This window comes from Octopus sinensis, linkage group LG8 (assembly GCF_006345805.1).
Source record: "Octopus sinensis linkage group LG8, ASM634580v1, whole genome shotgun sequence".
In the NCBI taxonomy this organism is placed as follows: Eukaryota; Metazoa; Mollusca; class Cephalopoda; order Octopoda; family Octopodidae; genus Octopus; species Octopus sinensis.
The window spans coordinates 102,900,546-102,914,341 of record NC_043004.1 but is presented as its reverse complement, the minus strand read 5'-3'; positions in this window follow the sequence as shown (position 1 = coordinate 102,914,341).

Here is a 13,796-nt window from a genome sequence, read left to right as displayed (position 1 = left end):
CTTTCGGGGTCGATTAAATAAGTACCAGTTACGCACTGGGGTCGATATAATCGACTTAAACCGTGTGTCTGTCCTTGTTTGTCCTCTCTGTGTTTAGCCCCTTGTGGGTAGTAAAGAAATAGGTATTTCGTCTGCCGTTACATTCTGAGTTCAAATTCCGCCGAGGTCAACTTTTCCTTTCATCCTTTCGGGATCGATCTAATCGACTGGCTCCCCTCCTCAAAAATTTCGGGCCTTGTGCCGAGAGTAGAAAAGATTATCTTAATTAATTAATTCTTGACAATGTGTGCAACTACAACAACTAATCTAATTTTCCTATTGTACTCTTTTATTATTTTCATAAAAAATTTTTGGTTCCTTTATTTGTATGTCATTTATTTATATACTTGCTTCCTTGCTTACCTGAGTCCCTCGTTCCTTGCAATTCATCGGCCATCAACGACTTTTCTCCCCTGCTTTCGACTTTGGACTGACTTTTCTGCTTCTTTCCAGTTCGATCCCTGGCTCCTTACGACTTCCTCTCAGATTTTGTTGCACCGCGTCATATGTTTCGTTGCGAGAAGTTTTCCTGTCCCAGGTCATGTTGGTTTTGATTTGTCATCATTGCCTCGGTAACTTTGCCGGGGTTTTTTTCTATTTAGGGATGTTGGCCCTACACATACTCACTTTTACCTCTGAGAAGAAGTAGTCCACATTTATCTGGCTTCTATCCTTTGACCTGTCGAATATGGGACCAGGAGCTGGTGCTCTACTGGCATAGCTCTCAAGCTCATTGGGGTACACAATTCTCGACTTAACGTTTTTAGCCAGGTGGCCACGTTTCGGCGTTTTAGCGAAGATCAAAGCATATAGTTAACAATTATGAAATATATATAATCACGCTAACGATACATATGTATGTGTGAGAGATGGGTAGTGGTGAATGAAGGAATGAAAGAAGGAAGGAAGGAAGGACTGAGTATGCATGCAATTGTTTGTGTGTGCGTCACTATAAAGACTAACGGAGTGTGAGATGGAATTTTTCATCGTGAAGGCGCGGCTGTGTGGTAAGAAGCTTGCTTCCCAACCACATGGTTCTGGGTTCAGTCCCACTGCGTGAGACCTGAGTCAATTGTCTTCTATTCTACTATAGCCTCTGGCTGACCAAAGCCTTATTATTTGGATTTGGTAGACGGAAACTGAAAGAAATCAATCGTGTGTGTGTGTGTTATGTGTGTGTCATTGTGTCTGTGTTTGCTTCTCACACCACTTGATAACCGGTGATGGTGTGTTTACATCTCCGTAACTTAGCGTTTCTGTAAAAGAGACCAATAGAATAAGTAGCAGGTTCAACTGGACTAACATTTTCTTCAAAACAGTGCCCCAGCATTGCCGCAGTCTAATGACTGAAACAAGTAAAAGATAAAAAAAACTTGTATATATATATTTTTGGGGGGAGGGGGTCACAATGACTATCTATCTATCTATCTATCTATCTATCTATCTGTCCATCTATCTATCTATCTATCTGTCCATCTATCTAAATATCTATCTATCTATCTATCTATCTATCTATCTATCTGTCTGTCTATCGACCTTCACCACCTACATAAATGTATTTCTCTCCAAATGTTTTTTTTATGCATGTTTAGAAATTATTTTCATGTATAAAATAGTGGTGCCCCAGTATGACCGCAGTTTTAAAGTTGAAACACTGAAAAGAATCAGAAGAATAAGTGGTTGCGTTGGTTGTTTTATTTTTATTGTTACGGTTGTTTTTGCCGTCCATTCACTTACAAAAAAAAAATCCGTTACGACAAGATCTTTCTAGGACGCGTGGTTTCCGTAATGTGAAGAGATTCCGGTATTTAAATAATATTAAATAATAATATGCCCTATATACAACTTAACATGGGTGTCTTGCAAGTATACCGAATACTGCGTTATTAGCCATGAGGAACTCTCTCATATAGGTGCTTTGTGCGTAAAAGCACACAGGTAACCATGTTAATTTGAATATAAAGGTTAATTTTTGATATTAATACTGCTTCCGTCACTAATAATTCATTTTATGCTCTATAGTTATAGGTTGAAAGCCAATAAGAAAATTAATTTCGCATTACGTCAAGATTGTTAGGAGCGCATTGTCCCGTAACGTAAGGGGGTTCCTGTATTTAAACAATAATATGCTCTATAGTTATAGCTTAAAAGCCAGCAATGAAATTAATTTCACGTTACGTCAAAATTATTCAGGAACGCGTTGATTCCGTAATGAGAGGGAATTCCTGTATTTAAACAATATCATCTATAGTTATACCATAAAAGCCACTAGGAAAATTAATTTCGCGTTACGTTAAAGATTTTCAGGAACGCTTTGATTCTGTAACATGAGGGAGTTCCTGTATTTAAATATGCTCTAAGTTATACCTTGAAAGCCAGTAGGAAAATTAATTTCGCGTTACGTTAAGATTTTCAGGAACGCTTTAATTCCGTAACATGAAGGAGTTCCTGTATTTAAATATGCTCTAAGTTATACCATAAAAGCCACTAGGAAAATTAATTTCGCGCGACGTTAAAGATTTTCAGGAACGCTTTGATTCTGTAACATGAGGGAGTTCCTGTATTTAAATATGCCTAAGTTATACCTTGAAAGCCAGTAGGAAAATTAATTTCGCGTTACGTTAAGATTTTCGGGAACGCTTTAATTCTGTAACATGAGGACAGTCTTTATTCAACTGATAATATGCTCTATTGTAGGTTACCTAGTAATTCTTTTCACTATCATGTCACATGCTTCTACAACACGCGACATTATATCATATTTATACAGGAAGTATTTCTTCATACAGAAACTGATAAAAGTGTCGTTTACTTATTTTTTTCTAGTATGTCTCTACTATTTCGTCATACTCTATATTTGACATTAGCTGACGTGTTTTTTTGATTGTTTTGAGGGGGGGTGTTTCTCACTGTAGTCCGTTCAGTTCTATCGTGCAGATTTATCAATGATGAAAGGCGTTTCAGTTGTCACTATCTCATCTTCATCTTTTCTTCAAAGACAAAGTCTGTTTAGTATGGCGATTCTTAACCAGGGTTCATATAAGATTTTGTTGCTACAAGTTAACTGCAACTAATAAGTTATTTAATTTTTTTTTATACAATTCCCAATTATACAATTTTTTCTACAATCCCTGTGGCTGTGTGGTAAATAGCTTGCTTTCCAACCACATGGTCCCGGGTCCATTCCCACTGCGTAACTTAGCGGTTCGGCAAAAGAGACCGATAGAATAAGTACTAGGCTTACAAGGAATAAGTCCTGGAGTCGATTTGCTCGACTAAAGGCGGTGCTCCAACATGGCCACAGTCAAATGACTGAAACAAGTAAAAGAGTAGAATATATAATATGATTTTTTTAAATCATTGAATGGCTAGGATTGTCCATCCGAGTAAAATAAAAATCAAATGGATCCATAGGTAGAAAAAAAATGGTTCAGAAACCCTTTCATGACGGTGGTGTGAGAAACTTGAAGGAAATTCGGTTATTTCTGCCAGGCCAAGCAACCGCGTAAAAACTTCTTTATTGGTTATTCATTATAATATTTATTGTTAGGAAGGCAGCGAGCTGGCAGAAGCGTTAGCACGCCGAGCGAAATACTTAACAGTATTTCGTCTGCCGTTACGTTCTGAGTACAAATTCCGCCGAGGTCGACTTTGCTTTTCATCCTTTCGGGGTCGATAAATTAAGCACCAGTTATGCACTGGGGCCGATGTAATCGACTTAATCCCTTTGTCTGTCTTTGTTTGTCCCTTCTATGTTTAGCCCCTTGTGGCTAATAAAGAAATGGGTATTTCGTCTGCCGTTACGTTCTGAGTTCAAATTCCGCCGAGGTCGACTTTGCTTTTCATCCTTTCGGGGTCGATAAATTAAGTACCAGTTACACACTGGGGTCGATGTAATCGACTTAATCCCTTTGTCTCTCCTTGTTTGTCCCCTCTATGTTTAGCCCCTTGTGGGTGATAAAGAAATATGAATCGTTACTGCGCCGGTCAAAATGCTTAGCGGCATTTCGTCTGTCTTGACGTTCTTTACGAGTCGATAAATTATGTACCATTTGAGCACTGGGGTCGATTACATCGACTATCCCCTATCCCCCAAAATTGTCAGGCCTAGTGCCTATGGAAGAAAATAATATCTACCGGTAGGAAGGCGGCGAGTTGGCAGAATCGTTAGCACGCCAGGCAAAATGCTTCACGACATTTCGTCCGTCTTTATGTTCAAATTCCGTCGAGGTTGACTTTATCGTTCATTATTTCGGGGTCGACAAAATAAGTACCAGTTGAGTACTGGGGCCGATGCAATCGACTAACCCGCTTCCCCGAAATAGCTGGCCTTGTGCCAAAATTTGAAATCAATATTTATTGGTTGGTTAAGGCGGCAAGCTAACAGAATTGTTACCGCACTGGGAAAAATTCTTACCGGCATTCTTTTTTTCAACTTCATGCTCTGAGTTCAAATGCCACCAGGGTGAACTTTGCCTTCCCTCCTTTCGGGGTCGATAAGATAAGTATCAGTTGAACTCTGGTATAAATGTAATCAATTTATTTACTCCTCCGAAACTTCTGGACTTGTGCAAAAATTTGAAATCAGTATTTACAATAGGTTGATTATAAACATTATTTACATTTGACGGATATTTGTCCTCACCTTGTTTGTTATTAACACAACGTTTCGGCTGATAAACCCTCCAGCCTTCATCAGGTGTCTTAGGGAAATTTCGAACCTGGGTTCTCATTCCTAAGGTATTTTTCGATGTTATTATTATTATTATTATTATTATTATTATTATTATTATTATTATTATTATTATTGCCTTTACACAGCTTCTAACGCTGGAGATGTACTTCGGTGTCAGCTGTTCACTACCAGTGAACTAAGGTAACACCTCTTATTTTTCGAGCACCTTCCGGAGTATTCGAGCGGTTCCAAGCAGTGCTGTTTTCTGAAAGTGCTCCACCCTTATTGCATCCCCTATTTGTTCCATGTACTTCTCAAGATTTTTACTCACTGTCCCCAGGACTCCGACAATTCTTGGTACTACTACCACCTTTTTCATCGACCACAACAGCTTAACCTCCCAAGGTAACCTGTCATATCTATCGACTTTTCTTTCTTCCTTATCGCATACCTTGTTATCAGCTGGGCATGCTATATCTATGATCCAGCATAGTTTGTTTTCTTTCTCAATTAAGACTATGCCTTGCTTCCTATTCTCTATCTTATGGTCGCACTGAACCATAAAATCCCATAGGATCTTTGCATTATTATTTTCGATGATACCTTCAGGTTTGTGGTCGTACCAATTTTTTGCTCTATTAAGTCCATACTTGTTGCAAAGTGTCCAGTGGACAAGCCTTGCTATATTGCCGTGGCGTCTCTTAAATTCCTTCTGGGCTAGTGGCGTACATTGGCTAGCAATATGCCATACGGTTTCACCATTTTGTTCACAGATTCTGCACTTATCACTTTCTAGTTTGTTGTGTATTCTGCATTTTATGTAGTTTGTTCTTAATGCTTGCTCTTGGGCAGCACAGATTAGAGTCTCTGTTTCCAGTTCTAAATCACTTTTAGTCATCCACAGCCACCTTTTTGTGAATAATTTGATTGCTATTTCTTGCATGTTAAGCGACCAAATAAACACCCCCTTCAAAGCTCATAGTTATAAATTATAAGTAAACATTGATTTTTTTTTTTTCGTAATTTGGACTTGTTATTTTCTGAGAAAGAAAATATGGACGTCGCTAAGATAAACACGCATGAACTATTTATTGTTTAATGAAGACGAAATTCTAAAATCATTAAAGAGTATGTGTAATGAAAGATGTTTCAATGAAACCTTTCACAAGAATTTCTTGCTATACATTTCAAAACAGTTTTCGTGTTTTATTGTAACTTATAGGTAATTTTAAACCCGAATGGCATACGACGTTCATTGTATGTTTATAACACCAAATATGGGGACAGTCTAAGTGGTGAGGTGTTTTAAACTCTCTTATATACGGTGGTAGGATCTCGTAGTCCGAGACGATTCTGCAGTTCCTTGCTGAAACTGCACAAATGACTGTTTATAGTAATCAAATTAATGTACTGTGCATTAGCTTATTCCCTCCATCAAATCGGTGTTACCTGAACAGGTGCACTGCGTACCACACGTCAGGTGTCGAAGTGATCGCAGAGCAACGTAAAATGAAGTGTTTTGCTCAAGAACAGAACGCACCACCCGATCCAGGAATTGAAACTACCATCTCGCGGTCCTGAGTGCAACATCCTAACCACTAGACCATGATGCGCCATTATACATACATACATACATACATACATACATACATACATACAGACATAGGAACACCGAAAAGAGAAATATGAACATGCCATGCGCATGTGCACACTAGATTCGGAAAACGGCAGAGAATAATAAAAACGAAATGCGCATGTCACATCTCACATTGTCTCGCTATTTTTGTTATGCAGGTAACACCATGTTTCCAGATCCGATTTATTAAATTTTCTTTGCGTTAGCAGAGAAAAGTTATTTGTCTTGTTACAGACGTCCTAGTGTAATCTGAAGCGAAATTAGCTGCTGTTTCTTGCGGGTGGAGTAGCCACTTAGATGCTTCCTCACTGAAATGTAGGAAACGAATAAAGGTATCAAGTGAAGTCAGGTTTTGTGTCTTTACCCATTTGATATGAAAAGCTGTCATCAATTTAATTTAATAACAGTTTATGCTGCTAAAAGATATGCACTCGTACGTTTGTGTGTGTGTGCAGTTAGCTAAACTATTGCAAAAGGTCGACTAGCCATGGTGAGTCGCCATCTTTTCTAGTTCTTCAAAATGCTTAAGCTTTATGCCTATCTCCTATGTGTCAGTGTTTTACTGACAGCATGACAGAATGTTTTCGATCAGCTAGGGTTGCCAACTTATTTCATTTTCCATTTTGAACAGCTTCGTTTCACTTACATCAATGATGCCTTTGGGAAATGCACGAATCCACAACTTTCTTCAGCTCTAAAAGTTTTCCCAGTCTTAAAAACTTCGAGCTCCATGCGTGCGTATGAACAAAAATGTCTTCGGGGTAAATTGTTAATTTCATTTCTTAGCAGTTGGCCCTATATTCTGAAGTTGTGTGCCGTGGCAAGCATGGTTAGTTTTCCGTCTTGCAGTAGTGCAATTTACTATATAAAACTTCTAGCAGTGTAAACTGCTATTAAATTGAATTGTCAAAACCTATCCGTATTCGTAAGAGAGAAAAGATACAAAGCCTGATAGCTTCAGATAAAATAAGTTTACAAAATAATAAATTTTTAACAAAATTATTTTGACAACTGATTTTTACACAAACTGCAATGCTGTTGATTTTCATGTAATGGTGAGTTGCGAGCGTTCATACTTTTCCCAGTGAATTTTTCAATAAAAATAAAGCGAGTCTTGGCAGGAACTGGGTGGGACCAAGTAGCGTAAAGGATTCGTCGAAAACTCACCATAATATGTAGTGTAAGAGATAAGGAAAAGTATAAACATCACAACATTCGTTTCTGTTTCTTATCATCTCTTCTTGGTTACCGTTGATTAAAAACAATCGCTGAAAAAGGACATTTAAAATTTTCCATATCTCTTCTGATGATGAAAATGAGATTTTGGTTTATTTGTAACTAGCAGTATCGCCCGGCGTTGCTCGGGTTTGTAAGGGAAATAACTATATAAGCATTTTTAGAGAGATATAGCCAAAAAAGCCAAAAAATGCATTAAAAATGGAAAACAAATTATGGTAAATTTTTTTTAAATCGTTGACTAATCGTAGACATTTTTAGGGAGTTACTTCCCTTATATAATAGCGAAAAAATGCATTAAAATGGAAAAAAATTATGGTAAATCTTTTTTTAAATCGTAGACTCATCGTAGACGCGCGCTAATACCCAGAAGGGCTCGATATGAATCACGACTATAAGATACCCGGTTTTGGTTAAACTGCACCGCAAAATGTGGGAGTAGTTAGGAATCTAAATCGTAGGAGACAGACAGCACAACCTTACTTTTATATATAAAGATTTCTCTGTTTAAAAATTAACTAACTTGGCCAAACACAGAGATCTCCGCAAGGAGATAGCTTATCTCATCCATAATAATTTGCTTTTTTATGACTTAGAAGAAGGGCAATGCTTATTACCATTTTGCAGAGCCTTTGAAACTGGTAGGAAGAAAAGTAGGAATAAACCACGAGTCTCTGGTATCCTCAACTCAGACACTCGATCTGAATACTTGCATCAGAGTGGATTATGCTAACGATGCATAACGAGAAGTGGTTGTATTAAACCGGGTAACGGATTAAGTCTTCCACCCAAGAACTATTAAAGTTATCCGACAGGCTTTTATCACGGTATCCGTTTACTCAGTTTCACTAACAAAGGTTGCGCCGACCTGAGCCGGTAGTAGAACCCAGAAGCATATGATTACGGGAACTACTTAATTACAAGGTCATGAACAGGAACTGTCATTCTTGAAATGAAAAGTATTCCAGGACAGTCGAATCAAAAATGGCAGCAACAACAAATCTGACAAATATTTTCTATCATCAAGGTGCCCCAGCTTGGCTGCGGCCTTCGGGCTAAAACATTTTTAGGGATTTAAGGATTTAAGGTAATGCTTTAAGAATAACATCTTTTTCATTATCTGTCAAAGAGAAAAGAAAGAGATCTTTGAAATTGTCTTATTTTATATACATATCCTGATTCTCTATGCAGTTTGTGCATGAAACTTCCCAAGAAGGATGTTTTCCGTTGTTATCTTAAATAACTTCCTCATTTATACTAATTGCTCTCTCATGACAAGAGAAACAAGAAGTAATTTTGTTTTTATCTTATCTATAAGCGAACACTGATCTCACCGGTAAATTTTCAGTAACTGATCTATGTAATGTTTGTTTGTAGTCACAGACAAGCTTTATCTAGCAGCAAACCTTATGAGATAGTATTCGTTATAAATCAGAACCGAAACAATATTTTAGGAAGCATTAAATGTTACAAAAAAATGTAATTATACTTGATCAAGTGAAAGCATGACTAAATGACAGACAGAAAGGCAGCAGGCTGTTTAAAGTAACTAAGACAAAAATTTAGTAAGCAGGAGTGGCTGTGTGGTAAGTAGCTTGCTAACCAACCACATGGTTCCGGGTTCAGTCCCACTGCGTGGCACCTTGGGCAAGTGTCTTCTACTATAGCCTCGGGCTGACCTTGTGAGTGGATTTGGTAGACGGAAACTGAAAGAAGCCTGTCGTATATATATATATATATGTGTGTGTGTGTGTGTGTGTGTGTGTGTGTGTGTGTATGTGTCTGTGTTTGTCCCTCTAGCATCGCTTGACAACCGATGCTGGTGTGTTTACGTCCCCGTCACTTAGCGGTGCGGCAAAAGAGACCAATAGAATAAGTATTGGGTTTACAAAGAATAAGTCCCGGGGTCAATTTGCTCGACTAAAGGCGGTGCTCCAGCATGGCCGCAGTCAAATGACTGAAACAAGTAAAAGAGTAAAAGAGTAAAAGAGAGTCAAGTGCATATGTACACACACGCACACACACACACACACACACACACACACACACACACACACACATACATGCATACACCCATGTTACCAAAAACTATAGGTCCATAGCATGCTTGAACGTTATGGACACAATGTACACAGGTTGTCTGAATATGTTTTTTCCAAGGCCACTGACAAATAAATGGTGTGATAACTGATAAACGGGCAGAAGGAAAGAGAGGAGTCTGGAGCTGTGATGAACAGCCTCTCCCCAACAAAGCTGTCCTTAAGGGAGCCAAGCAACATCACCGTAATCTCTTAACAATATGGCTAGACTATAAGGAGGCGTTCGACTCTGTCCCTCATTCGTGGATGATAGAATCACTACACCTTGCCTAAGTACTAGCTAACATATAACAATATTGACCAAGGTTACCGTGGTCTTTTTCGTAGGCTTTTCTTCCCACGGATAAACCTTACTTGCTTTCCCCTTTACACCATACATCATGACACTGTGATACACGATCCCTATTGATCGTTTTCTTTTTCCTTTCCCCTTTTTTCCTCTTTTTTCTTCTTTTTCATTTTTCTTTTCCTTTGTTCCTTTTCCCTTTTTTCTTTTTTCTTTTCCTTTTTTTTTGTTCTTTTTTCCCTTTTACGATCTCTTTTGATCGAAAACCTACGCCACCCTTTTTTTTTTCATCCCCTAAAAGAAAAGCTCTACCTTGTAACTTGCCCCATCTGTGTGCAGCCCTGTGTGGCCAATAAAGAAATTTATTATAGTGAATGCCACTGAAAGACTGACCACAAAATGGTCCACACAGTTATCATTGACTGCTACTAAAACAACACTTATTGTAACAAGCAGAATCACGATAGCTCGTAAGCTATCAACAGGCATATTCCAGGGTGACAGTTTATCTGTAATGTTGTTTGTACTGGTAGTGAACCTTTTGTCAGCCCTGTTAACAAAATGCCAAGGCTGCATGATGGGATATGCAGAAAAGAATGAAATTAATGTCACCCATGCATTTTTATGTTGATGACCTAAAGTTATATTCTGGTAACATAATCAACGTAAAGAATCATTTAGAACTAGTCACAACAAATATCCGTCAAATGTAAATAATGTACATAATTCCTCATCTCTTAAATATAGAACTGAACAATAATAATATTAATTGAGGGTATAAACCCAAACGTAAGTGAATTACTAGTGAATGAATAATGTACTCCATACAGTAAAATGTAAACAAATCTGCTACAATTGATTGTAATATGAATGAACATTTTATGAACCCCAATTCAACTGTAATAACAGTAGAGGTGATTATAAGGCCAAAATTGTTGGTCGTCTATAATAATAAATGCCAACACGAATTTCTGTGTGTCACTACTCAATGACACTTCTACTATTCCTCATGTTGGAGTGAGAGTAATAGTAGGCATAGAGACGGTGAGGGCAGTAGTAGATTGACAGTTGAGATGGTAATGGGGTGATAGTAATAGTATGAGCTGTAGTTGTGATAGAGGCGGAGGCGACGGTGACGATGTTGATGATGGTGGTGGTGGTGATTTCATAAAAGTTTTAGATGTGAATAAATCTCCACTCTCCTCTTCGTTTTCAATTATATGTATGTATATATATTCCTTTCTACTATAAACACAAGATTTGAAATTATGGTGGAAGGTTTAATCAGTTACAGTGCTTAACTGGTACTTATTTCATCGACCCCTAAATAATGAAAGGCAAAGTCGACCTCTGCGGAATTTGAACATAGAACGCAAAGACGGACAAAATGCCACAGCATTTTGCCCAGCGTGCTAGCGATTCTGCCGGCACGTCGCGTTACACACACACACACACACACACACACACATTACACGCGCGCGCGCACATTGTAATATTATATTAAAATATAATCTATAATATCTTTATAATCTACTAGCAGTATCGCCCGGCGTTGCTCGGGTTTGTAAGGGAAATAACTATATAAGCATTTTTAGAGAGTTATAGCCAAAAAATAGCAAAAAAATGGAAAAAAAAATTATGTTAAATTTTGTTTTAATCGTTGACTCATCGTAGACATTTTTAGAGAGTTACTTCCCTTATATAATAGCGAAAAAAATGCATTAAAATGGAAAAAAAATTATGGTAAATTTTTTTTTAAATCGTAGACTCATCGTAGACGCGCGCTAATACCCAGAAGGGCTCGATATGAATCGCGACAATAAGATACCCGGTTTTGGTTAAACTGCACCGCAAAATGTGGAAGTAGTTAGGAATCTAAATCGTAGGAGACAGACACACAACTTGACTTTTATATATAAAGATATAATCATTTCCCATACTGGCGTGGTTTGGTGAGTTTGACAGAATCCGACTGGGCTAAGAACTGCATAAGGTTCCACCGATTACCTTGGTATGGTTTCTACGGCTCGTTACTGTTCCTCATATCAGTTGCTTTACAGCATGTACTAGGAATTTTTAATCGTACTACCAGTACTAATGCTTGCAAGACTTCGAAACCCCAAGAGATGCAGTTTTACGCTAAAAGATGAGGCGGTTAAAGTTTAGAGAAGAGGCCAGGGGAAAATAATATTCTTGCTGTAAAGGTAGCACATGGCTACTCAAATTGTGGAAGAGAGGACGAAGGGATTTTCGGTGGAGATCGGAGGAAGTGATGATAAAATATTGGTGATGAGACTTTTGTGTGAAGCCTCAAGAAACAAGGTGAGGAGAGGTGAATGGAGAGAGAAGAACCGAGAGTGTGAGCGGACAGTTGTTACAAGAGTGTATGAAAGAGTAAGCGATGGTTAGAATTGGGGAATGGGTGACAGGGCGAATATAATGAAGGACGAATGTTGAATGGATGATAAGAAGTAGGGGAGATGAGGAAGGGTAGTTGACAACTGTAGAGATTGGATAACATTATGGGATGGATGTAGCAAATGGTGGACAAAAGGTGGGGTGACCAATGTTGCATGGGGCTAGAGAGTAGAATAGTAATGACAATACAATTAACAATGGAAGGATGAGAGAAGAGAGAGAAAGAGAGAGAGACAGACAGACAGAAGCAGACAAACAGACAGACAGATAGACAGACAGAAACAGACAGAGTGATGAGTGATTTGGTCGGTTACAAGAGCGTAGGAAAAGGAGAGGTAGTGCATGGGTGGAGTGCGGGGCATTTCTTGGCGAGGAAGGTGAGTTGTTATGGTGGGTCAGGATAGTGGTCGGTGATGGTCAATGTGCAATGAACAAACAGTATTAAAGATGAGAGACAGATATCGAGTGAAATGTTTCCGGGTATTGAGAAAGGTAAGTGGTATCGAGATGAAGGCTGGTGAGATTGTCGAGAGATTAGGGACTGGGCAAGGGGCCTAGTTGTGCATATACTTACATATATACAATACAATACATACATACATACATACGCAGCCGCCGGAACTGTCAATGATATGTAGAATTCCGGTGTCTTTTCAGGTGATTCTCATCTGTCAATGATATAAATACGAGTCTCTTTATGCACCACGATTCCATATGAAGGGTTCTCTCTGGGTTAAAAACGCAGTATTTGGTGTTCTAACGAAACAGCCACGTTAAGTTGAACTTAAAACTATTTGTTGGTGTTAGTATTAGTTCTCTTGCTATTAATTAATTATTCTTTAATAATCGAAAGTGAAATTTGGTTGTTATATTACTACCGGATGTCTTCTATTGAGGAACCTCAAACAAGTCGAAACCACTTTTCTGGTAGCAGACGGTTCTCGTCTGTCAATGATATAAAAACGAGTTCTTTTATACATGGCGAGTTTATATGAGAGGTTCTCTCGGGGTTAATAACGCGGTATTCGGTGTTCTAACAAAATTAGTTATATATATAAGGAGTGGCTATGTAGTAAGAAGCTTGCTTCTCAACCACGTGGTTCCGAGTTCAGTCCCACTGCGTGGCACCATGGGCAAATGTTTTTCACTGTATCCTCGGCCGACCAAAGCCTTGTGAATGTATTTGGTAGACGGAAACTCAAAGAATCCCGTCGCATATATATATATATATATAATATATATATATATATATATATATATATATATATATATAATATATATATATATATAATATTATATATAGTTAATCCAAACAAAGAAAACAAAAAGACAACAATGCAAGGACGTGGAACAAATAAAGTATTATTGGACGCTCATATATATACATACATACATACATACATACAT